Here is a 26712-nt window from a genome sequence, read left to right as displayed (position 1 = left end):
GTCTATCTCTCCCTTAAAAAGATATTCTGGGCATTGAATATGAATAGATTATTTTGCTCAGTAATGGGTTTTAAAAGTCCAGCCAATGTTTATTTTTAACTAAAAGAACAATCTTGTCCATTATTTAGTTCAAATAAAACAACAACTGAAGAATTCTGGGAGTTGAAGTCCACATCTCAACATCGCCAAGTTTGGAGATCCTGGGTTTATGACTAAGTTTATGAAGTTAGTTATGGATAGATGAAGTTAGCTTAGTGATATTTTATTTTCATTAGCATCAATTCTTAAGCTGTGACCAGGCTTGAGCTAGTTAAGGAGTTAGATAAGATTGTAGATTGCCAATAACAATAACATGGTTAAGAGTTAATTTCCTCTGGGTTCTATTTAGCAATGCAAATGCCTATATATTTCTCATTTTTTTAGCATGTTTATCTTTTAATTCAATGACACTGGGATATTTATTTAGAACAGAGTTCGAAATTAAAAATTAGGAAAACTCTTAACTATCAAATGTTTATGTTTAAATAGCTTGGTTTTTTTATAGAAACATAGAAACATAGAAGTCTGACGGCAGAAAAAGACCTCATGGTCCATCTAGTCTGCCCTTATACTATTTTCTGTATTTTATCTTAGGATGGATATATGTTTATCCCAGGCATGTTTAAATTCAGTTACTGTGGATTTATCTACCACATCTGCTGGAAGTTTGTTCCAAGGATCTACTACTCTTTCAGTAAAATAATATTTTCTCATGTTGCTTTTGATCTTTCCCCCAACTAACTTCAGATTGTGTCCCCTTGTTCTTGTGTTCACTTTCCTATTAAAAACACTTCCCTCCTGGACCTTATTTAACCCTTTAATATATTTAAATGTTTCGATCATGTCCCCCCTTTTCCTTCTGTCCTCCAGACTATACAGATTGAGTTCATTAAGTCTTTCCTGATACGTTTTATGCTTAAGACCTTCCACCATTCTTGTAGCCCGTCTTTGGACCCGTTCAATTTTGTCAATATCTTTTTGTAGGTGAGGTCTCCAGAACTGAACACAGTATTCCAAATGTGGTCTCACCAGCATTCTATATAGTGGGATCATAATCTCCCTCTTCCTGCTTGTTATACCTCTAGCTATGTAGCCAAGCATCCTACTTGCTTTCCCTACCGCCTGACTGCACTGTTCACCCATTTTGAAACTGTCAGAAATCAGTACCCCTAAATCCTTTTCTTTTGAAGTATTTGCCAACACTGAACTGCCAATACAATACTCAGATTGAGGATTCCTTTTCCCCAAGTGCATTATTTTACATTTGGAAACATTAAACTGCAGTTTCCATTGCTTAGACCATTTATCTAGTAAAGCTAAATCATTTACCATATTACAGACGCCTCCAGGAATATCAACCCTATTGCACACTTTAGAGTCATCGGCAAATAGGCAAACCTTCCCTACCAAACCTTCCCCTATGTCACTCACAAATATATTAAAAAGAATAGGACCCAGAACAGATCCTTGTGGCACACCGCTTGTAACCTGACTCTGCTCAGAATACTCGCCATTAACAATAACTCTCTGATGTCTACGCTTCAGCCAGCTGCAAATCCATTGAACTATCCAGGGATTAAGTCCAATCTTCACTAATTTATCTATCAGCTCTTTATGTGGAACCGTATCAAAGGCTTTGCTGAAGTCCAGGTAGGCAATATCCACGGCACCACCTTCATCCAACACCTTTGTGACATAGTCAAAGAAATCAATGAGATTAGTCTGACATGATTTGCCTTCAGTAAAGCCATGCTGATTTGGGTCTAATAAGTTATTGTTTTTTAGGTGCTGATTTATCCTCTTTTTGAGTAGAGTCTCCATCATTTTAACTACAACTGATGTCAAGCTAACTGGCCTGTAGTTACCAGCTTCTTCTCTACTGCCCTTCTTGTGAATAGGCACAACACTGGCCATTCTCCAATCCTCAGGAACTTCTCCTGTTAACAAGGATTGGTTAAACAAATCAGTCAGGGGGGTAGCAATGACAGATCTGAGTTCTTTAAGAACTCTGGGGTGGATGCCATCTGGACCCATTGCCTTATTTATCTTTAATCGTTCAAGTTCTTCTAAGACATCGGCTTCTAAGATCACTGGAGCTGAATCCGTACAGCTGGAAGCAATGCTATATCCCTCTATAGTATTATTTTGTAAGGTGTCTTTTGAGAAAACTGAACAGAAGTAGCTATTGAAATGGTCAGCGATCTCCTTATTCCCATTAATGCATGTATTATTCCCGGTACTAAGCTTCGTGATGCCGCAGTTTTTCTTCTTCTTATCATTAATATATCTGAAGAAGGTTTTATCCCCCTTCTTTACAGATTTGGCAATTTCTTCCTCTTTTGAGGCTTTAGCAGCATATATTATCTGTTTCGCCTCCTTCTGCCTCATTTTATATACCTCCCTATCAGCTATACTTCCAGACTCTTTATACCTCCTATAGGCAGCCTTTTTTTCATTGACTATAGCCCTTACATCATTGCTAAACCATAGCGGTTTCTTCTTCCTTTTACCTTTAGTTATTTGTCTTACATACAGTCCAGTGGCTTTTAAGATGGCCTTTTTTAATACAGTCCACTGGATGCTCGCTCCTGCCATTTTATCCCTCCCCTTTAATTCATTATCTAAATATTCTCCCATTGCATTAAAATTTGTTTTTCTGAAATCCAATACTTTGGTTGCATTATAGGATTGCTCACAATGAGTTTTTACATCAAACCACAAACATAGATGGTCACTGCAACCTAAATTTTCTCCCACCTTGACATCTGAAACCCAATTCCCATTCGTAAAAACTAAATCTAGAATATTCTCCCCTCTAGTTGGTGTCTTAACCAGCTGTGCCAGAGCTGCTCCTGTAAAGGCCTCTACTATATTCTTACTTTTGCATGTAAGGGCACTGGGGATATTCCAGTCAACATCAGGCATGTTGAAATCACCCATAACCACAATATCTCCCTTTACTGCCATTTGGGTAATTTCATCCACTATCTTGTTGTCATATTCCTCGGATTGCCCTGGAGGCCTATAGATCACCGCAATTCTAATGACAGAACCTTCTTTATTTTGCATGCAAATCCAGAGAGTCTCTAGATCTTGACACGTATTTTGAATTAGTGTTGTTTTTAGACTTTCTTTAATATAAATGGCTACTCCACCTCCCCTTCTCTCTATTCTATCCTTCCTATACAGTGTATATCCTGGTATGGATATTTCCCATTCATTAGAATCCTTAAACCATGTCTCAGTTATGGCAACCAGGTCCAAATTATCTCTAGATATTATGGCCATTAATTCACAGAGCTTGTTGCTCAAGCTTCGAGCATTGGTGCACATTACCCGAAGAACATTATTTTTGTTATTAGTTTGCCCCTTATCATCAACTACATCTATATTATTTGCAGCTCCCTTTTCATAAGCTTCCAAAAACTGCTTTATCCTCATTGGTCGGGGACAGAAATCACCCACATCAGTTACATCTCTGTATGTAATAAAGTAACTTTAATAAAGTTGTGGTTCTTATCAGATATTTTGGGCTGCAGTATGCAGATCATAAGAGCTGTAGTTGCATCGGATTGGTTCTTAATCAGCTTTACTGGTGTGATGCGAATACTACAACTCCAGAAATTTAAAAGAGGTATGACCAGTAGCCATGACGGGTATATATTTTGAGATGCAGTTCCAATATATCAAAGACAACAAATCAGATAAGGTTTCACATGAGCTGAAGCATTGAAAGTGCAGAAAGGGAGGAGGGAGGGAGGAGGAAGGAAAGAAGGAAGGAAGGAATGAACAAACGAACAAACGAAGGTGAGGAGGGGCAAATATTTACAAGCTCTGGGAAAATCTTACTATCTAACTCATTTGCTGAGAGAGACTTAGTTAAATCAGATCACAAGTAGCAAACATGCAAGGACTTTCTTTCCAATAAGGACCTGGCTTTATATTCCTCATGTTGGCTTCTTTAGCCTTTTTAAAAGTAATACCATGTTATAGCTGGAATCTAATATTATCTATACATGGTGTTATTTTTGCCCTGGTTTACTATATGGCCTCTGCCCTATTAATCTTTCCATATGAGCAGTTTCTCTGTTTAATTAAATTGAGCCCAATGAGGCATTGCACTGTCGCATGAGAAGTCCATTCATCTTTATTTGATTCTTTGTTGACATCTACGTTTGCCCTATGACATAGGTTAAGTCATTGAGTGGCCATTACCTCCTTGTTTGCTCTCTCTTGTGTTTCTTCTAACCACCTTTCCAAAGTCAAATCCAGATGATTTGTGCCAATTTCATGGGGGCACAAACTGGAACATCCGATAACTTTCTACATGGCTGACTTTATACAATCTCGCTTGTACATCTCATGCTGTTGTATCTGTCAAAACACAATTCTTCTCTCCCGTCCCCATAATTTCTTATGGATTCTGATATAGCTATGAGAACTAGAGGTCTCAATTATAAAATGGCATGACATTGCCATACATTTTTTAAAAAATCCTATAATTTCATAGTATTGTTTTGTGATTATTTCAGGGCAGCCTTGAACCATGGCTTAAATCTGTTGTGGCCCCTTTATTGGACCAAATAATACAAATTATGAGCAGATCTGACTAAAATGCAAAAATTGCTATGAATAGTTTACATCACGCCATAGAAAAACGTTCACACTGGCATTATATGATATTTGAACAGTAGGTTTTCAGAGTTAGAGAAAGGGGGAAAATGGAAATTGCAGCAGGAAAACAAGATACATATTGAAAGAATGTAGTCTTCCCTCATTCCCCTTCACAGGTCTATTTTTGGCAACATTGTTATTTTTATTATGATGGAAGAGGAAAAAATAATTTGGCACATATTGCACAATGGACGGTACCTAATTTAACTTGGATTGGTATTTTAAGTTGATTTAAATCAGGCAGACAGACAGACAGACAGAAAGAAAGAAAGACAGACAGGCAGACAGACAGATATTGATAGATGATAGATACAGTAGATGAGAGAGAGAGAGAGAGAGAGAGATAAACAGACAGACAGACAGACAGACAGATAGACAGACAGGAAAGAGTGAGATATCAAGGGTGTCAAACTCAAGGTCCATGGGCTGAATCTGGCCTAGAGGGTACTTAGATCTTGTCCACGGGGCCACCCTGGAAACAGCGAAGGAGCAGCCTGCAGTACCTGTGCCAGTGAAAACAGAGTTCGGGAGGGCCATCCACTCCTGTAGCCCTCTGCCATGAAAATGGAGCTCTGGAGAGCCATGTTTTGCTGGCAAGTGGTTGCAGGAGGCTGTCCCAATCAAAAACAGAGCTCAGGAGCCTGTTTTTGCTTGCAGAGCACTGGGGCCACCACAAATGACCCCCACATGAGTGACATCAAGCTGGTCATGCCCACCCTGGCCATGCCCACCCTGGCCCCCAAAGATCAAATATAACCCTGATGTGACCCTCAATTAAATCAAGTTATAGGCATGCATAAGCGCACGAGCATGTCTACCATCCCTGTCCAATTGTTCCCTCATATCAGTACCCATCTTATGTACGTAGACAATGTAATATTTATATATATTACAAATAAGTACTTGACAAATAAAAATAAATAAAATAAAATAAGGTTTGACACCCCTGGGATAGAGAGATAGAGAGATAGAGAGATAGAGAGATAGAGAGATAGAGAGATAGAGAGATAGAGAGATAGAGAGATAGAGAGATAGAGAGATAGAGAGATAGAGAGATAGAGAGATAGAGAGATAGAGAGATAGAGAGATAGAGAGATAGAGAGATAGAGAGATAGAGAGATAGAGAGATAGAGAGATAGAGAGATAGAGAGATAGAGAGATAGAGAGATAGAGAGATAGAGAGATAGAGAGATAGAGAGATAGAGAGATAGAGAGATAGAGAGATAGAGAGATAGAGAGATAGAGAGATAGAGAGATAGAGAGATAGAGAGATAGAGAGATAGAGAGATAGAGAGATAGAGAGATAGAGAGATAGAGAGATAGAGAGATAGAGAGATAGAGAGATAGAGAGATAGAGAGATAGAGAGATAGAGAGATAGAGAGACAGAGAGACAGAGAGACAGAGAGAGAGATAGAGAGATAGAGAGATAGAGAGATAGAGAGATAGAGAGATAGAGAGATAGAGAGATAGAGAGATAGAGAGATAGAGAGATAGAGAGATAGAGAGATAGAGAGATAGAGAGATAGAGAGATAGAGAGATAGAGAGATAGAGAGATAGAGAGATAGAGAGATAGAGAGATAGAGAGATAGAGAGATAGAGAGATAGAGAGATAGAGAGATAGAGAGATAGAGAGATAGAGAGATAGAGAGATAGAGAGATAGAGAGATAGAGAGATAGAGAGATAGAGAGATAGAGAGATAGAGAGATAGAGAGATAGAGAGATAGAGAGATAGAGAGATAGAGAGATAGAGAGATAGAGAGATAGAGAGATAGAGAGATAGAGAGATAGAGAGATAGAGAGATAGAGAGATAGAGAGATAGAGAGATAGAGAGATAGAGAGATAGAGAGATAGAGGTAGGTGGGTGGGTAGGTAGGTAGGTGGGTAGGTAGGTAGGTAGATGCTGTAGCCCTGCTTTTTTTAATTAGCATAGAATCCACCATATTATAACATTATTATTTAACTTATAGCCCAATTCTATGGCTCCAATTTCTATAACCCCCAGGAATAAGTGTTCCTTGGTACTATCAGAGCTTGGTTGTTTTCTTGCAGATCTTTCATTACTCAAACTAGTTAACATCATCAGTGCTAATCAACATTAGCATTGGGAGTAATCTTGCTCCTAAATGCTATTTTCACTGAAAATAGTACTGGATGCGTGCCTAGAAAATTCCCTGTTTAAATTAATATGCCTTTATATTCTTCCTCCTAAAATGTTCAGGATAAAGCAGTGTATTGCATTCTGCTGATTATTTCATTCAATATCAGACAAGAAGGCATTTAAAAAAAAATAATATCCCAAATGCAAGTACAGTGGAACCCCGACATAAGAGCTGCTCTACTTAAGAGCAACTCGAGATAAGAGCTGGGAGGGGAGAGATATTTTTGTTCTACTTACAAGCCCAAATTCGAGATACAAGCGCCAAGGAGCTGTCTCCTGAAGCCAAACGCTAACTTCCGCGTTCGGCTTCAGGAGACAGCTGCGAAGCGGCGCGCGTGTTTTAAAAGGTTGCAGCCGGCCTGGGGGGCTCGGGGGCGGTGCTTGCAGCTTTCTTTCTTGCTCTTTTTCTTTCTCTCTTTTACCTTCCCTTCTATTTCTTCTTTTCTTTCTCCTTCCCACCTTCTTCCCTCCCTCCCTCCCTTCACTCATTCCTCTCTTACTCTCCCCTTTCATAAGTTTCCTTGCTTCCTTCCTCTGTTCCTGTCCCTTCCCCCTTCCTTTCTTTCTTTCTTTCTTTCTTTCTTTCTTGCTCTTTTTCTTTCTCTCTTTTACCTTCCCTTCCTCTATTTCTTCTTTTCTTTCTCCTTCCCACCTTCTTCCCTCCCTCCCTTCACTCATTCCTCTCTTACTCTCCCCTTTCATAAGTTTCCTTGCTTCCTTCCTCTGTTCCTGTCCCTTCCCCCTTTCTTTCTTTCTTTCTTTCTTTCTTTCTTGCTCTTTTTCTTTCTCTCTTTTACCTTCCATTCCTCTATTTCTTCTTTTCTTTCTCCTTCCCACCTTCTTCCCTCCCTCCCTCCCTTCACTCATTCCTCTCTTACTCTCCCCTTTCATAAGTTTCCTTGCTTCCTTCCTCTGTTCCTGTCCCTTCCCCCTTTCTTTCTTTCTTTCTTTCTTTCTTTCTTTCTTTCTTTCTTTCTTTCTTTCTTTCTTGCTTGCTTGCTTGCTTGCTTGCTTGCTTGCTTGCTTGCTTGCTTGCTTGCTTTCTTGCTCTTTTTCTTTCTCTCTTTTACCTTCCCTTCCTCTATTTCTTCTTTTCTTTCTCCTTCCCACCTTCTTCCCTCCCTCCCTCCCTTCACTCATTCCTCTCTTACTCTCCCCTTTCATAAGTTTCCTTGCTTCCTTCCTCTGTTCCTATCCCTTCCCTCTTTCCTTCCTTCCCACCCTCCGTCCATTCATTCACCCATTCCTCTCTTGATCGCTTAAAGCCGGTCCCTGGTGCAAAAAGGGTTGGGGACCTCTGTCCTACAGGATTGGGTGGCAGGGAAGTTGAACATATGTAAATTTAAAAGTTTAAGAAAGTTTACAAGTTAAGTGAAAGAAACTTCATTATTCATTTATATGTACATGTACATTTCTTCATTAAAAACATGTCTTTCTGCATAATTTAGACTAACTTTGTGAGTTTTTTGAGGGCTGGAACCAATTAAAATTATTTACATTAATTCCTATGGGGAAAAGTCGTTCGAGATAAGAGCTGCTCGACTTAAGAGCCCAGGTCCGGAACGAATTAAACTCGTATCTCGAGGTACCACTGTATAGTCTCCTCTCTCCTATTAATTAAGTTCAACTCCTGATATCTGAGAAGCAATCGTAAGACGCTTGAAAGTGTTTGGATTTTCTCTTTCATGTTCTATAGATTTGAAATTTCTGAAAGTCTCTCCACTTATATTCCAATGAAGTTTAATCCCTGCTTAGGTTTTATTGGAGCAGATGGGACAGATCTACGTACAGATCATTCTTGACTTAAAGCAGTTTGTTTAGTGACTGTTCAAAGTTACAACAACCCTGAAAAAAGTGACTTATGACCAGTTTTCACACCTACAACCATTGTAGCATCCCTCATGGTCTTGTGATAACAGTTCAGATGCTAGCCATTGGGATCATGTAATCCCCTTCTGTGACCTTCTGACAAGCAAAGTCAATGGGAAGTGTCAGGTGTACTTCCCTTCAAAGTCCAAGAAAAATGTCAAGTGCGAACACTGGCTGTTTGATCTTCCACATCTGGTCCAAGGAAGCATCTTATAAACATGTCCATGTGCCTGGCAGTCCACAATGAGAAGTTTCCTCCCTAGGTTTCTAATCAAACACAAAAAGGGGAAAAAATACAAAAATAGGGACCTACTACCACCTTTGGTGGATGTGCCCCAAAGCTAGAACCTTTTGGCTAAAGATTAAAAAATACTTTGATCAAATTATACAGAAACCAATTCCCTTAAAATCAGAACTATTCCTCCTAGGAATAATTAGACAGCCATTAAACAAAGACGATAGATACCTACTGGTAAACATTTTAACTACTGCAAGAATAACATTCGCCCAATCTTGGAAATTGGATCACACCCCATCTACCCTAAATTTCATTAACAAACCTCAGGAATGTGCTGAGCTGATGAAAATGACTCTTGAACTACAGGACAAAGAGGAATCAGAGTTCTATAAAGCGTGGAATAAATGGTACATTTGGCTGGATAAAAGACAATATACAACTCCGTCATGATCCTTTTACCCTTCACCCAAACAATTATCCCACAAACATCATGAATCATTGATAAAAGGATGAACAAATTCAAAACGACAAAACTTAAACTCTAGCTCAAGTTTAGAAACTTAAAACTTTCATCTGTATTGATAGTAAAGATCTTAAAAGCTGTAGCATAATTGGGTCAACAGAGTCGATACTCTTTATGACCTGATAAATTTATAGATATGAATTTATCTTTCTTTCTTTTTTTATTTTTAATTTTTCCTCTTCTCTTTCCTTCCCCCTTTTCTCTCTTTTTCTTTCTTTCTCTTTAGCTTTAGTTTCTTCTCTATATATAAGCGTGTATTTTAATTTATAACTGTATACTCTAAACTCATATACATTTGCTTATGTATCCCCTCCCCTATTTATCTTCAATAAACGTTATATTTTCTTTTAAAAAACAAACACAAGGAGAGCATCCTCAGCATGCTTCCCCTCTCACAGAAATACCTAACTCCCCACCACCACCACCATTTCTAGGACAGTGGAAGCAAGCAGGGAAAGTGGAGGCTAGCAGGAAAACAGATTACCTGAACAACCTTGTGACTTACTTAAGAGCAGTGATTCACTTGGTGAGGAAGGTTGTAAGATGGGGCAAAACTTAACTACCATCTAGCGAGGACTACCTCTATTGGAAATAAATACTCAGTTTTAATGTAATCTTCTCCATCCTTAGTGTTTGTTCCATGCAAAATAAAAGCCCTGTTGCTAGAAAATCAGCCTCTTATTTGTGTTATAACATTCTGCACTTTCTCCCTGGATTGATACTACGACTTTAGATTGCAAGGTTCAAGCATTTTTTATTATTACACTGAACACGGATAGCATTCCCAAACTCCAAACTCTGCCTTACAAGGAAACTCAATTAATCAATTAGAATAGTCTACTCAAATTACAGGAGAGTTATGCGCTCCATTCGCTGAAAACCATTGGAACTTGTGGTGCATTACATCAATTAAGAATCCTTAATTCCTAAATGGCATGAAGAAACAAAGTATGAGTCATCTCAAATGTTTATGTTCTATAAGCCATCAGTGCTAATGGTTTCTTAACCTTTTTAAATTGAAGACGGGCTTCCTTTGTACGGAAAACCAAATCCATGGCAGGATAGTGTAGTATTACGATGTGCAGCATACACTTAATTGCTATTTTCTTTTTTAAAAAAGAGAGCTTTCCTTATGTTTCTTTCCTAACCAGATATGATCACAAAATCATCTCACACACCAAGAGCTGCACTTAAGCCAATCAATGAGTCAATAATATTCTTTTTTTAAAAAACCTAGGCTGAAATTTTGATAAAACCAGGTTTTGAGGGGGGGACAGGTTAGTAATATCACATCAGCATATTTATCTTATGTAATACTGTATTATTACTCTTATTGTATATGACATAATTACTATATTATACTATACTTTATGCTTAGCTGACATTTATACATCATATATGCATGCAATTAACTGTTGAACACCAGGATTTCAGCCCAATTTCAAAGGAGAGCTTAATTTTCATTTTTATTTTTAGATTCAATGCTATGAATTTACTTTTTTAATTATTCATTTCATAGGAATAGACAACTTGGCCCATTTCTTTAAATCAACCATGTTTTTTGAAGCTTACAGACAGAGCTATATTTGCCTTCAACATGACCTAAGCATAGCCCATAAAGTCATCTGCTACAATATCCTTCCTGTAAATGACTACTTCAGCTTCAACCACAACACACAAGCACACAATAGATATAAAGTTAAAGTAAACTGCTCCAAACTCAACTGCAGGAAATACGACTTTAGTAACCGAGTAGCTGATGCATGGAATACTACCTGACTCTGTAGTATCATCACCTAACCCCTAAAACTTTACCCTCAGACTATCCACTGTTGACCTCTCCCGATTCCTAAGACGTCAGTAAGGGGCGTGCATAAGTGCACCAGCGTGCCTTCTGTCCCCTGTCCTAATGTTCTCTCTTACTAGTATCACATATATAAACATTGTTATATCTTTGTATACTACCAATACATACTTGACAAAGTAAATAAATAAATAAAAATAAACTGCATCAGGAGAAAAAGTACAGGAACGTATTCTTCCCTTTTTTAAATTTCTGGTTAAGAGACTATGATAAGAAAATCAAATCAAAATACATGTGAACATTTTTATTGGGATTAAGAAAATCACTTTTGAAATCCCACCATGCATATTGCAGTGGCCCTGTTGTAGAAGTGGGGAATTTAACATCCTCCAAATTGCACTGAATTCCTTACATTCTTAGCCTTATTCAACATTTCCAATAGCATGAGGTGCTGGGATTGCAGTCCTAAATTCTCCTGCATTTTTCTTCATTCTCAGCTAATCTGTAAGAACTGTGTGCAAAAGTTGCCCGAAGAAGAAGAGAATATTCTTATGCCCTGATGGCAAAATAGTGACTTTCTTACACTTTGTTACAAGGTTAGAGAGTGAATGAATATCCTGCATGAATGGGTGTGTCTGTGCAAATGATGAAATGAGTTTCATGAGCTCCATCTCTTTTATATGTGATTTATGGCATTGCACACACACACACACATACATACACACACACACACGATGGAGCTTGCATTGTGACTTCAAGTTGTTTTGTTTGGACATTCTGATAATGGTTTAGGTTTAGGTTTATTGGATTTATATGCCGCCCCTCTCCGCAAACTCGGGGCGGCTCACAACAATAATAAAAAACAGTACAGTACACAATACCAAATCCAATGCCCACCAATCCAGTTCCAATTTAAATTAATAATCTCATAAAAACAGTATATATAAAAAACAGGCACACAGTCAATCAATCAACAAAACAACATGGGCAAGGGGGAGGTGTTTTAGTTCCCCCATGCCTGACGGCAAAGGTGGGTCTTAAGGAGTTTACGAAAGGCAGGGAGGGTGGGGGCAATCCTAATCTCAGGGGGGAGCTGGTTCCAGAGGGTCGGGCCCCCCACAGAGAAGGCTCTTCCCCTGGGTCCCGCCAGACGACATTGTTTAGTCGACGGGACCCGGAGAAGGCCAACTCTGTGGGACCTAACCGGTCGCTGGGATTCGTGCGGCAGGAGGCGGTCCCGAAGATATTCTGGTCCGGTGCCATGAAGGGCTTTATAGGTCATAACCAACACTAATATTTATAGGTCATAACCAACACTAATATTATCAGATCCTACAGATGTTTCTCGTATTGCATTTCATTTTAAAGTTCTGTTTCTCATGATCTACAGCTTTCCTGACTCTCTAAGCTTCATATTAATCCCAAAGGAAAACACCAAAATGGAATTTCACTTATTGGAAGTTTTTCAATAGCCACTCTCATTGCCAAGAGAAAATCCTGTCCTTAAGATATTTCTGAAAAATTCACTCTCCCTGGATAAATTTAGAGAAATTATTCTCTCTCCTCCATTAAATTCCAATTTCCCATCTCTAAATTTTAATTGAACAACTTCTAGAGAGTTTCACATTCCTTATGTCTGCTCTAATGCATTGTCCCGAAGAAATTTCATTGGCTATTAGTTCTTCATACTTGAGAAATAAACTCTCTGGTGAAAAATACAAAAAGAAATAGTTTTGCCAATAGGAAGTTTCCAAGCATAGAAGTCATATATAAATTCCTTTATACATATGTCAAGACAGAACCCATTGTTTCAAGAAACAGGGCCTTTCTCTAGCAACGTAACTCTTGTGAGAGTGTCACCAATTTCTCAACAACCTTCCCTACAAAGGATAGGTTGGAGACTGGATGAAAATTCTTTAATTCTGCTGGGTCCTAGGAAGGCTTTTTGAGAAGAGGTCACACAATGTCTTCCTTTAATGGTTGCGGAAAGTATCCCTCACTCACACCTAATTAACACCTGGAACCAGCCTCATGTCGCACACACCCCTGCTGGTCAAAATCAAATCTTCCAACAGACAAGTGGAGGAACTCATCGCTCCTACTGCTTTGTCCACTTCCTTAGGAGTCACAGATTCAATTCATCCCATACAATGGGACTAAGACTTTCCCCTGTCATCTCTATTGAAATTGCCCAATCAGTGTCCAGGTTCATTCCTCAGCTCTACCCTGCAAGGGTTCCTTCATTCCCTCTACTACCTAAACAGAGAAACAGATTGATCAAGGATGGGCAAAAAAGTGGGAGTAGGAGAGACTTCTGACTTCTGTAAGCTTTGGGTTTCCTTTTGGGAGTGTGGCAGGCAGCATTAGAAATCTTCCTTTCCTTTCGTTTCCTTTCCTTTCCTTTCCTTTTGTTAAATATGCGCTGAGGTAAATGTAAATGGTTGAAATGGTTGCTGCGTTCTGATTGGCTAACAGTTTGACAGCCGGATTTTAGCAGGAAAAATAAAGTATAAAAGGAGCGCACTGGCACTGTTATTCCAGTCACGTTCTTACTTGAAGTCACTTGCAAAAAGAGCTGTCCTACCTTTACAAATAAAAAGAGCTTTAAGAACAGACTGTCTCAGTATTTTTCACCTTTCCTTTCCTTTCCTTTCCTCCCCTCCCCTCCCCTCCCTTCTGACAATTAAGAGGCTGGTAGTAGTGAAGGAAAGAGAGGGGGATTATGTGATTGGCTGGGAAACTGTTGCAAATGAAAATGAAGATCACAAGTGCGCAGCAGCAACAGCCAGCAGTACTGAAGCAGTTACAACACTCCCAAATTTCATTCCCTCAGAAGTCATGGGGCTGTTTTTTGAATACATTCTGTAAATTAGCTTATTTGAAGTATTTTGGTTCAAAAATGTTGCCCAGTGATGCACTGCTTTGCCCAGTTTTAGGTTATGACAGCAAAATAAATACAGTGTCAAGGAGATGAATTCATCTACCCTAATATAGGCATGAACATATGAATAAGAGTCAAACAAGAAAAGAACTGTAACAAATTGTAAGATAAATAAAAGCCCATCTTATTCCAGCATTATCTTTCCCTCAGTAATAAAGCTCTATGCTTCTGGGACATTTGCATACAACTGATGGAGATATACCTGCCTTTTGCCTAACACTAGTTTTACTCTGATGCTGAAGATATTATAGGTTTTCAAGCTTAGAAGCCCCACACAAGTTTGTCCTCCCTCCCTCTCTCTCTCCTCTCTCTCTCTCTCTCTCTCTGTATAAAAAGGATAAGAAGTGACAGCATGGGATCCCCAACTCCATCCCCAACCCCCAGCATGCTAAACTATTTACACATATAGAGAGTCTGCATGTATTTATTTTATAAAGGCGGAGAAACATGTGTTTTGTTCTGGTTATTTAAAAAAAGTGAAGCATCATAAGAAATTCTTTCCTAGCTATACAAGTGGGGTTGTCTAGTGATATAGTGCTGGTTCTATGTCTGTCTACCTGTCTGTCCAAACAACAATTTCAAGTTTGGACGACATAGTAAACCAGAATGCTTAGTAGGCAGTCTATGGTTAATTTGATTAAATATGGATGGTATCATTAACCAGGATGTTTTTGGGAGAAGGAATAGCTTAATCATATCATGCAAACAGAGGTAATATGATTGAGACATGCACATAAGCTCTCTTTTTACAAATCTAGAGTAATATTTTGTTCCTAGTTTGATGCTCATAAAATGACTGATGGTATTAAATTTCCCATCTAAGTCTGGAGTAATATTTGATTCCTGGTTTGATATTCAAAATGATTGATGCCATTAAGTTTCCCAACCATAGTGTAGTTTAAACCCATAATTTAATACTACACTTAGATGTTGATATGCATATGTTTATACAGTATGGGATGAATATAAGTTCAATACAGATCTGGTTTCCTTTTTGCTTTTCACTTTTGGATCACTTTGAGATTCATCTTCCAAACTTTCCTAGATTTGAATGCCCACGGTGATGGATGAAAGTTACTGAAATATGGGTATGCCATCTAGTAAATGCTTGATTACCAATTGGATATCAATATTTTTTCTTAGAAAGATATTGACATGTCATTAATTGTGATTGTAATTCATCTACCATGTTCTTCAAAGTAGCATATTAGAATCTGGTGCCAAATAACTTTTTAAATTGCTTGTGAACAAGATATTGAGCCCATTGGAGAAAAGAAATGAGACCATTTACAGTAAATGTCAAGTATGTTATTGGAATATAATTGAATTTCATTAAAAATAATTATTCCATTCATATTCTTATAGAATTTCTTTATTAGTATGATGTACACTGAACATACTTTCTTGGAACATCAAAACATCTGTCATTGTGTGCAGGATTTACACTCTTTGAATATATCATTATTAACTGGCTTGTTTATTAACCCAGTTATTTGTGTACAGTAATCCATCCACTTTGCATTTCCTTATTATTCTCTGTTAGAGTTAAATTTGTTCATACACCTCCACTCTTAATTGAGTCATTAGTTTTATGCTGATGTCATGGACTAAAGAACTGTTTATATATTGATGTAATGTGGTGATGGTGAAGATAATGATGGTTAGTTTGTAGGAACTCAAAATATTACTTTTAAAAAATTCATTATGAGTTAATAAATATGTAAGAAGGGATACATCTAGAATGATCTCAAATTATGGCAGAGAGATGGCCTTCTCCAGGTCCCATCAACCAAGCAATGTCGACTGGTAGGACCGTAGGGAAGGGCCTTCTCTGTGGAAGCTCCAATCCTCTGGAATCAACTCCCTCCACCCTATTGACCTTTCAAAAGGCTTTAAAATTTGGCTTTGTTGCCAGGCCTGGGGCTGTTGAGTGACAACACTCTGTTCCGGCCAGTAGTATGAATGATAGATGGATGGATGTTTTTTAATATTGGGGTTTAAAATTTTGTATTGGTTTTTATTGTTGTATGCCACGCTGAGTCCATCAGGAGAAGGCGGCTTATAAATCTAGATAGATGATAGATAGATAGATAGATAGATAGATAGATAGATAGATGGATGGATGGATGGATGGATGGATGGATGGATGGATAATGGATTGATGGATGGATGGATGGATGGATGGACAGACGGACAGATGGACGGACGGACAAACAAACAAACAAACAAACAAACGAACATTACTCTAATCCTAATTATATCATGATTAAAAGAGAGATTACTCAAGATTCTGGTAAACAATTGCCCAGTTTAATTCCAAGTTTAGTGGCAGATGCATTTTCATTATCAGCATCACCACCACCACCACCACCACCACCACCATCATCAATGTTAATAAACTACAGGTCTCCACTGTGGGCATATTCAGTAGGTTCCATGAGTGGTAAATAAATTGTACCAAATATTTTGAAAAAAAATTCTTCTCCTTTGCAACCATTCTAACAGCTTATTTGTCTTCCTCTGAAAAAATGATTAAATTTCAAATGTAAATATTGCTTTGCACCAAATTTTAATATTCAAATGATGCAAGCTTCGGAATTTCTCTATCATTTGAGGAAAAAAAGGAGGTTTGAAGAAATTATATATGCAAAGGGCAGGGTATAATCTATTGACTACTCAACATACTAAACTTAAACCTAAACCTAAAACCTAAACTTAAAAAGGCCTGACTTTAATGAAGGCCACAATAAGAATTTTTCTCTGCTTAATGTCCCAAGGCCTTCAAAATATACATAAGGTTTTTTTCATGGATGGAATAGACTTTGTCCTGGTTCAGAGGTCCCTCTGGAGCACATTCTTGACTGAACATTTGATAGAATCCTATTGCCCACACCTTCTACTTTATTAATGGGATGAGAAAAACAGGATTCCTCATAGTGCTTGTGTACTCACACTGATGATATACTACTTGAGTAATGAAATGTCTGCAAACAAATAGCCAAGCCCATTCACACACTTTCTTTGTTCTGTCAAATGAAGATACAAATGTAAATGTGGCTTTGGGCCAAATTTTAATATTCAAATGATGCCAAATGATGTTTAGAATTTCCTCCATCAACTCAGAAAAAAATGAATGATGAAAGAGCTTTATTACAGAAGACAATGTATAACATGTTGACTATTCAATATGCAACATCCTAAGAAAACTGGCTTCAATGAAGGTCACAGTAAGAATGATTAGAAGGACTTAATATTTTTAATAAACAGCTAAAAAATTTACAGACCCCTCACATCCAGGACACAAACTATTTCAATTCCTACCCTCAAAAGGATGCTATAGAGCATTGCACACTAGAACACTAGACACAAGAACAGTTTTTCCCCGAATGCCATCACTCTGCTAAACAAATAATTCCCTCAACACTGTCAAACTATTTTCTAAGTCTGCACTAGTATTGATTTTCTCATTGTTCCCATCACCCATCTCTTCCCACTAGTGACTGTATGACTGTGACTTGTTGCTTGTATCCTTATGATTTATATTGACTGGTTCCTAATATGATTTGATTGCTTTTTTGTACCCAAATTATTATTAAGTGTTGTACCTTAACAATGTATCTTTTCTTTTATGTACACTGAGAGCATATGCACCAAAGACAAATTCCTTGTGTGTCCAATCATACTTGGCAATAAAAAATTCTATTCTATTCTATTCTATTCTATTCTATTCAATTCTATTCTAAAAGTGATTAGAATAATGGTTTTGTAAGGTTAAGGATCCAATTAGATTTGAAATATGTTTTTGAGATTAATTGTAAGACTCTTTCTGGTGGGAAAATGCTTTTGTTGCTTGTATCCTTATGATTTATATTGACTGGTTCCTAATATGATTTGATTGCTTTTTTGTACCCAAACTATCATTAAGTATTGTACCTTAACATTCTTGACAAATGTATTTTTTCTTTTATGTACACTGAGAGCATATGCACCAAAGACAAATTCCTTGGCAATAAAAAATTCTATTCTATTCCATTCCATTCCATTCTATTCTATTCTATTCTATTCTATTCTAAAAGTGATTAGAATAATGGTTTTGTAAGATTAAGGATCCAATTAGATTTGAAATATGTTTTTGAGATTAATTGTAAGACTCTTTCTGGTGGGAAAATGCTTTAGTTTTCGATTTAAAAATATGATAAAATGGGACTTTAAGGTTGGACACTAGAAGGAACAATAAGAAACTTAAATTTACAATTAAAGCGGAAGAGTACCTAAATTTGATTTACTAGCACCGAAGGAAACAAAATATTTTATTAGTGGATGATGTTTTTGAACAATGGACACAGGAGGTCATTTTAAGAATGTCTGACCTTATAGATAGACCGTATTTGAAAGGTATTATAGAAAAGAAAAAAAATTTGCTAGACAAATCTAAAACTTTTTTTAAAAATGACAGGCTACATGAATGATGTGAAAAAGATACTACACTGTATATACAAATGAAAAAGACACTGCCTTAATAATTAAAAGAGATGTGCAAGTAACAGAGCAAAACAATGATCTCGATAAATATCCTATATTGGATTTAAAAAAACCTTTGAAGAATTTTGTGAGAAAGGAGAAAGAAAAATTGAAAAGAAACCAAGTACTTATTTGAAACAGTTAGAGATCAAATTTGTTAAAAGTAAAAGTAAGTTGGTTTATTCGATCAAGTTTGGAATGGGTATGTTTTTTATCTCTAGTAACTCCCAATAGGCTTTTGCTGATTAGGGCTGAAATGATGAGTTTTTAAGAGGATTTGTTAAAGATAGGCGGAGGGATATGGCAAGAGAAGGTAATTTGTTGCATTTTAAGAGCAGGTAATAAGTTACTAAAATTGCTTATATTTCTGCTGAAGTGGAAAGGGGGGAAAAATTCAGCAGGTTCAGACAGGTTCTGTAGAACCAATTGTGGAGATTATGTGCAGTTTGGAGAACTGGTAAATTGCACCACTAACTGCCCCCTCCCCTCTCCTCCAACTCACTCCTTCTCTCCTTCTTCTTAGGCTCCTACACACACAGCAAACATGAGGAGGCAAGAAGCAACCAAGTTGAATGCTAGAAGACGCGGATGAACCTTTTTGTCAGTTCTGTGAATGATGTCAAGTTGACCATGCTCAATCCATCACATGACCCCGCCCACCAAGCCGCACTCACAAGCCATGCCCACAGAATCAGTAGGGGGGGGGAAATTGAATGTCACCCCTGATGGGCAGTCATTTCTTTAAATATTTCTTTTCTGTTTCTTTAATATTTTTTCTTTTCTGCATTTTCTTTTTATTCTTTTCATTTTATTTGTACAGTTTGTATTATAGTGTTATGTGTTCTTTTTTGTTTGCCTTATAAAAAATTCTCAATTCCTTTTCCATCATTTCTATATAAGTTTTTTCTTCTACAATTCTTTGGTTTAATGTCCATCGTCCCTTTTCCTCTGATCTTTCCATTTTATTGTCAGCAGATTGTGGTCTGTCCATGTGTTTGATAGTGTGTCTATGTCTTCAATATTGTTAATCAAATCTGGATTCATCCATGCCATATTTATGCAAGACCACAAATTATGTGGGTGTGAAAAAAGGTGTATTGTTTTTTGCATGTAACTGTCTCCATGCATCTTTTATGTTCAATTCTTGCACCATATCATAGAATGTATTCAATAATTTTCATCTTTTCTTCTTATTCTTCTTTGCTCCCTTAAAGTCTTTTTATTGTCTACCACTGCATTATAGTCTCCTACTACACATATGTTTTCATAGCCTATTTCTACTATTTCTTTTAACATTTGTTTAGTAGAAATCCTTCTGTTTTATATTTGGTGCATATATTGTTACCAATAGGATAGCAAAATCATTTTCAAGGGCATCCACTGCAGTATATTTAAACTCTCTAGGAAAACCACAACTATTGACATATTAGAAGACAGAGGATCTATATAGAAAAAAACTGTTCTAATTATTGGCTCCTCTTGTAATTAGAGGAAGGCAAAATCAAACCATTTGTATGAGCTGATGCATAGTATTAGTGACTGAATATATAAAATAAAGCAGACTTAATATAACTATCATATCTCCAGGGAAGTACCTGGCTATTAATAATGTCATTTTTATTGCAAGCAGTTGTTGGGGAAAGATCTGTATCGAAGCAACAGCACATAGTCAGGCTTACATTTGTCTCTTTTTAATTGTGTCAGAAATCACAAGGAATATACTGTATTTGGTTTATTTTTGAGAAATTAAGAGCAGTTGATGGTAGGTTTCACTGTACAGTGTTCCCTCGATTTTCGCGGGTTCAAACTTCGTGAATAGCCTATACCACGGTTTTTCAAAAAATATTAATTAAAAAATACTTCGCGGTTTTTTTCTATGCCACGGTTTTTCCCGCCTGATGACATCATATGTCATCACCAAACTAATAATTTTTGCAAATCAATAACAAAAAAAAATAATTATTGTTAATAAATAATTATGTTTATAAATATCAGGATCACTAAGTGTCTTGTTCAATGGTGAGTACCAGTAATGATGGTGAGTAAATGGTTGTTAAGGGAATGGGAAATGGTAATTTAGGGGTTTAAAGTGTTAAGGGAAGGCTTGTGATACTGTTCATAGCCAAAAATGGTGTATTTACTTCCGCATCTCTACTTCGCGGAAATTTGACTTTTGCGGGCGGTCTCGGAACGCATCCCCCGCGGAAATCGAGGGAACACTGTATTCCATTTGGGATCACTTTTTTTTTTTTTTGGTAATCTATATGGTGGGGATGTGGTGGTAGAAACTATAACAATAAAAAGTATAATGAGTATGCATTATAACTTTGTGGTCAGGCAGTGCTCGGGAAGCAAGTACGGGAGTGTGTGGGAGATATGGACCAGCTTGATGGAGCAGCCACAGCCAGAATGACAGGACAAGTAATAGGCTGAGCCCAAACTGAAGGAGCCATAGCTGCAACAGGTTAGCCAGGAGGCTCCAGGTTAAAAACAGGAGCAGTTGCCTCTGGTCAGTGAGGATGAAGTGGTGGAGTCCAGACCTTCCCCGGATCCAACCAGAAACAGAGCGAAGAGGCAACAGGCACAATATCGGTAGGCCAAGTTATTTGCAAGCAGGAAGTCTGGCCCATCAGGCGGGGACATACCAGCTTTCCCTATTTAGTCCTGCCCAAAGAAATGGGTGTTGCTGGAACAACGTGTGTGGATTTCGTACTCCATGATTGCTGCTTCTCATGTTTTGCCTTTGAACTTATGTTCAACTTTGGACCCTTGGTATGTGCCTTGACTTATTACTTGGCTTCATGGACTAATTCAAGCTTTTGAAACTCTTGCTTTGTCAAACGCCTTTTTTCTGGCCAACCAATCTTACCTCCAATTCTCTGAATGTTGTGGCCTACAATTTTCATCCCTTTTGGCTCTTGGCCATGTTGGTTGAAGATATTAAATAGGTAATGTAGTCCTAAACACTTGGAAGGATGTAGGTGGGCAATGGTGAGATAAGCCAATATTTATTGTCGTGGCTAATCTCTCAAAGGGCTACCAAAAATTTTACTACCACCCTATGGGCATGGCTTATGCATTTTCTTTCAACATCTTTCAGTGCAAATTGGGTGCTCTAGGGTGGAGCTCCATTTTCGCTACTCCACTGCATTCCTCTCCATCGGGGGAGTAGCCCACCCCTGGGCATCCATATGCATTCAAAATGTACCGTCAACTCTTAAAACTGATATTTTTTTTGTATGTTTTTCAAGTGAGAATTCAATACATACTTATCCATCTTGGTTGTAAGCCCAGTTGCAGCATGAATCTCATGTTAATCCAGATAGGCATTTTTAAAAAGTCTTTTTAAAAATCACACATGTTACCACCCACCCCTTTGCTCGACATACTGGGAGGCATATCTTTCCTTCATAGCTTCTACCATCCCCGTGAGTCTTTCTTGTATACTCTAAACAGCTTGGCAGAAGTGTACTTCCACTTCAGTTAATGGATTTATCAAATACCTTATTTCATGCTCTCTGCTTTTGATTTATGAATTTTGATCCTAGAGACAAGGACCCTGTGAGTATTGATTGTGGAAAATGTCAGACTAACAGAAGTTAATTTCACTCGTACATGTGGAAGTCTGTGATCTTCTGACAGCCCTGTCTGCTGAGAATCAGCTGTCACCATGCCCAAGTGACACACTGCCGTCACTGCTTGGGGGAGGGAGGGATGGGGTAGGTGGAGGGAGGGAAGGGTGCTTTTCGTCCAATGGAAGAAGTTTGCATGGCCTTATGAAATAAAATGCCCTGCCAAAACTGAGCCCAGGTATTTGGAACTGAATGTGGGTGGACTCCTACCCACTTTCAAGCAAACCCTGCTCGAAAAAATGTGGGGGGGGGGGAAGGAAGAGCTTTGTAAAATGTAGTCTTGCCTTTTGAGATTCCCTGCCTTTGATTGCAATATGTCTGACAGGATAATGGAATGTCATTCTGCCAGCTCTTTGGCTGATTAGGGACAGTTTATTTATTGATTTGCTTTCTTTGTAAATTATAAGCCTCCTTTTAATACTAAAGGCAAAGTATTGCTTATACAATGGAAAAGCCTGGTTGCACCTGCCAGGTTCAGTTGTTTCTCTCTCACCCTCATTCTTTCTTTTCTCGCATGTAACTGTAACTGTTTATAGCTCTCTGCTTTTTTCCTTTCCATGATGGTAATTCTGAATGTTAAAACTGTATGCTTAATTCACACTGATCTCCCTATTATATGACACCCAGTCACATAAAATAAGAAATGCAAGCTGTTTCAGACTGCACCTTAATCTTAATATTCCACAGTAAAATTGTTCTGATCCACCGGCTAAATTAGCCAAAATAGATTTCTTTTTGCTATCATTTTGAATGCGAACGTTTTCATATAACATTCCAATTTAATCTGCATTTTAAGCTCAGAGGTTTGTTGAGGCAGAGCTAAAGAGATAAACAGATATATTGTTTTGTTATGAAACAATCTAGATCCGTGATGGCAAACCTATGTCATGTGTGCCCAAAGTGGCATGCCAAGACATGTTGCACGGCACACACAGCCTTGCCTATTTGTCTTCTGGGTTTCTGGTGCACAAGGGTGTGTGACGATCAGCTGTCTTTCACGCACACGGCAATGCCCATTTGGCGGGCCCCAGGGGAAGAGCCTTCTCTGTGGCGGCCCCGGCCCTCTGGAACCAGCTCCCCCCGGAGATTAGAACTGCCCCCACCCTCCCTGTCTTTCATAAACTACTCAAGACTCATTTATACCACCAGGCATGGGGGAGTTGAGATAGCTCTTCCCCCTAGGCCATTACAAGTTATGCATGGTATGTTTGTGTGTATGTTTGGTTTTATAATAGGGGTTTGTAGTTGTTTTTATTATTGGATTGTACATGTTGTGTTTATTATTGTTGTTAGCCGCCCCGAGTCTATGGAGAGGGGCGGCATACAAATCCATTAAATTATTATTATTATTATTATTATTAATGCCAAAAACTGATACATGCATGGGTGCCAGCCAGCTGACTGTCGCATGCGCATGCACACCAGATCCCAGAAGTTCTGCTTTTCTAGAGCGCAATCCTTTTGTGTGTGCAGCAGTGCCGAAAACTAGCCTAGGCTCGAGCACTGGCCAGCTGATCACAGGGCGTGCATGCATGCTAGAACCTGGAGTTTTGACTTTTTCAGAGTGTGATCCAGATGTGTGCACGTGAGCACGATATTTCCACATGACTTTTTTGGCACTTGGTGCCAAAAATATTCACCATCACTGATCTAGATTTGTTATTTTATTTGTCAAGCTACATATATAAAATAGTCAAACATGCTTATTAACGAAAGTACTCATTTAACAAATTCAGAGAAGATAGTTATTATACATTGTTTCCATTATTTGCAAATGTTCTTATCATACAGGCTTCGGAAATGATCTTGCAGTTTAGAACCTAGAGAAGAATACACATTGTATTTCATTTTACCAAAAAGAAGACAGCAAATTTGCAGTAAATCTCCACGATTGACCTCTCCAGGTTCCTAAGAGGCCAGTAAGGGGCGTACATAAGTGCACTGGTGTGCCTTTCGTCCCCTGTCCAATTGTCTTTCATTTCTCTCACTTATCATCTCTTTCTTTCATATATCCTCTCCTATAAGTTCATTTTTACCCTTATATATATTACTACATGTCTATTTTTCTTCCTATGTATTTGTGTATTGAACAAATGAATAAATTAAATAAATAAAAATAAAATAAACAAAGTAACGGTCAGATGTAACTTATTAAAAAAACTGGTTTTTTTACCTCCTTTATGAAAGCAAGACTTTGAAAAAGACTCTGAAAGAAATTTATTTATTTATTTATTTATTTTTATTATTTAGATTTGTATGCCACCACTGATTAGAATTCCCACAAACTGACTATGAAATAATGATAGTTGTTTCTTCTCCTCCTCCTTCTCCTCCACCTTCTCCTCCTCCTCCCCTTCCTCCTCCTCCTACACAGATGTAGCAGATTTGACACATACTCAAGCCTCTCATTATTATTTCAACTTCTAGGCGCAACATCATCCATGAAACAGCTTTTCATTAAGAGGCCTGTTGATAGTTGGCTCAGCCTCAGTCCTGTTGGCAACTACCTATGGTGCCCAGGCTCCTGAATACATTTAGCGTGGTCTCCATACATCTCCATTTCTCTCTCTTCTTTCTCCTTTTTGAAATACTTACCCACTGAATGGCATACATATATCTAACAAGCCCCACCAGCTGACACAAGTGTAGTCATAATTGCACATGAATAGTGGGGGTGGGCTGGAAAGGGGAGGAAATAAAATAGATAAGCAAAGGGAGGAAAGTAGCACAATAAACAAGCAGCACATTTCCTCCTGCTGCAAAGCAAGCTTTTGTGTCTTGAGGCGGTATCTCTGTGCAGCTTGACTTCTAATCCATATCACAAATAGCTTCCAGATGCCCAACTCCTTGCCACTCTTCTGGCATCCCTGCCCTGCACAGATGCCTCTCAATCAAGGGGGTCCCTAAGAAAAATTGGATGTATTTTACTAATCATTCATTTCCAATCTTCCTGAAGGGGAAAAAAAAACTTTTATTAATAAACTCTTTTCATCTGTCTCTGATTAGAAAGAAGATAATCGCTTAGTCATGTGAAATGAGGGGGGGGGAGAGAAGCTGGCTGGGGGGTTGCCTTTGAAAACATGTTGCCCGACTGGAGAGAAACAAATAAAAATCACCGAACAATGGATGTCCCGAATGGTTCCAGTTGAGCTTGACCAACAGAGTGGGGAGGGTGGGAGGGGTTGAATAAGAAGCTTGTCGACTGGCTCAGCCTCACAAAGCAAGCAGAACTAATGCTTCTAAATCCAACTAACTTCCCAGGAAGCGAGTAAGGACTATCCAGAGGGATGAGCAGGTGCATTCTGCTCAAGCTGGAAAAAGGGAAAAAAAAACATACATAAGACCCGACTACCGCTTTTCTAAGGGGGGGGGGGGACTTGATGAGACATTCAGTTAGATGCTTGGCCATGCCAACACCCACACATATAAACACAGCTTGCACATATATAATAGAATTTGATTCAGACTAAACTTCTCTAAGATCTGGATACCCAGCTATGATTTCAGGAAACTAAAGCAGCAGAGGGTTGCTAGCCTTTGTTTTTCTGTGATATTTTCATCAAAAGACACAGATAGTTGGAAAATTACCCCTTTCCACAAATTCCTGTCTATGTTATTTTGTTCTTATGGAAGTCCTCTTGGCTACTTTCTGAATATGTGTGTGTTTGTATGTAACATATTTTGCTGATAAGGGAAAGGAAGGGAGACTAGTATAGATCTATTTCAAGCTATTTAGCTTTCATCAGCTAACCATACCCTTACCAGGATTTGAACCTCGGCAGTCTGCCTATAAGGCAATAGCTTTTAACCTGTAGGCCACAGGTTCTCCTCCTATCTCAGCTTATACCAAGGAAGAGTTATGTATGTTTTTTTCTGTTGAATCACCTGTATACCCAAATATGGATATTGCTTCCCTTTTGCCATTATTTACAATTCACTATCATTTCATTTTTAACATATCTCATTTCTTTCATCTTAATATCTATCTTTTAGCCTTTTTCTCCTCTTATTTTATTTCTATTTTAATCCTCTTCTTCCTACTCTTCTTCCTTTCAACAATCAAAGATGTGGTCTTTTCCAACTTTGTAAATTTCAAATATAGATACATACCTTTCTAATTCTAAAATATTTTGCTTCATTTCTCTATATCATTCTTACTCTTTAATACAAACTAATCAGAAATAATTTAGAAGAAGTTATTCAACCATCGCGTGACTATGACACCTCTCTGTTTTTCATTAAAAGAGCTACATCTTTTTTTCTTAAAAAAAGAACAAACTCATGCAGAAGGATGAAAGAAGACAGTTTA

This window comes from Erythrolamprus reginae, chromosome 3, assembly GCF_031021105.1.
Source record: "Erythrolamprus reginae isolate rEryReg1 chromosome 3, rEryReg1.hap1, whole genome shotgun sequence".
NCBI lineage: Eukaryota > Metazoa > Chordata > Lepidosauria > Squamata > Dipsadidae > Erythrolamprus > Erythrolamprus reginae.
Note: the sequence above shows the minus strand (reverse complement) of the source record.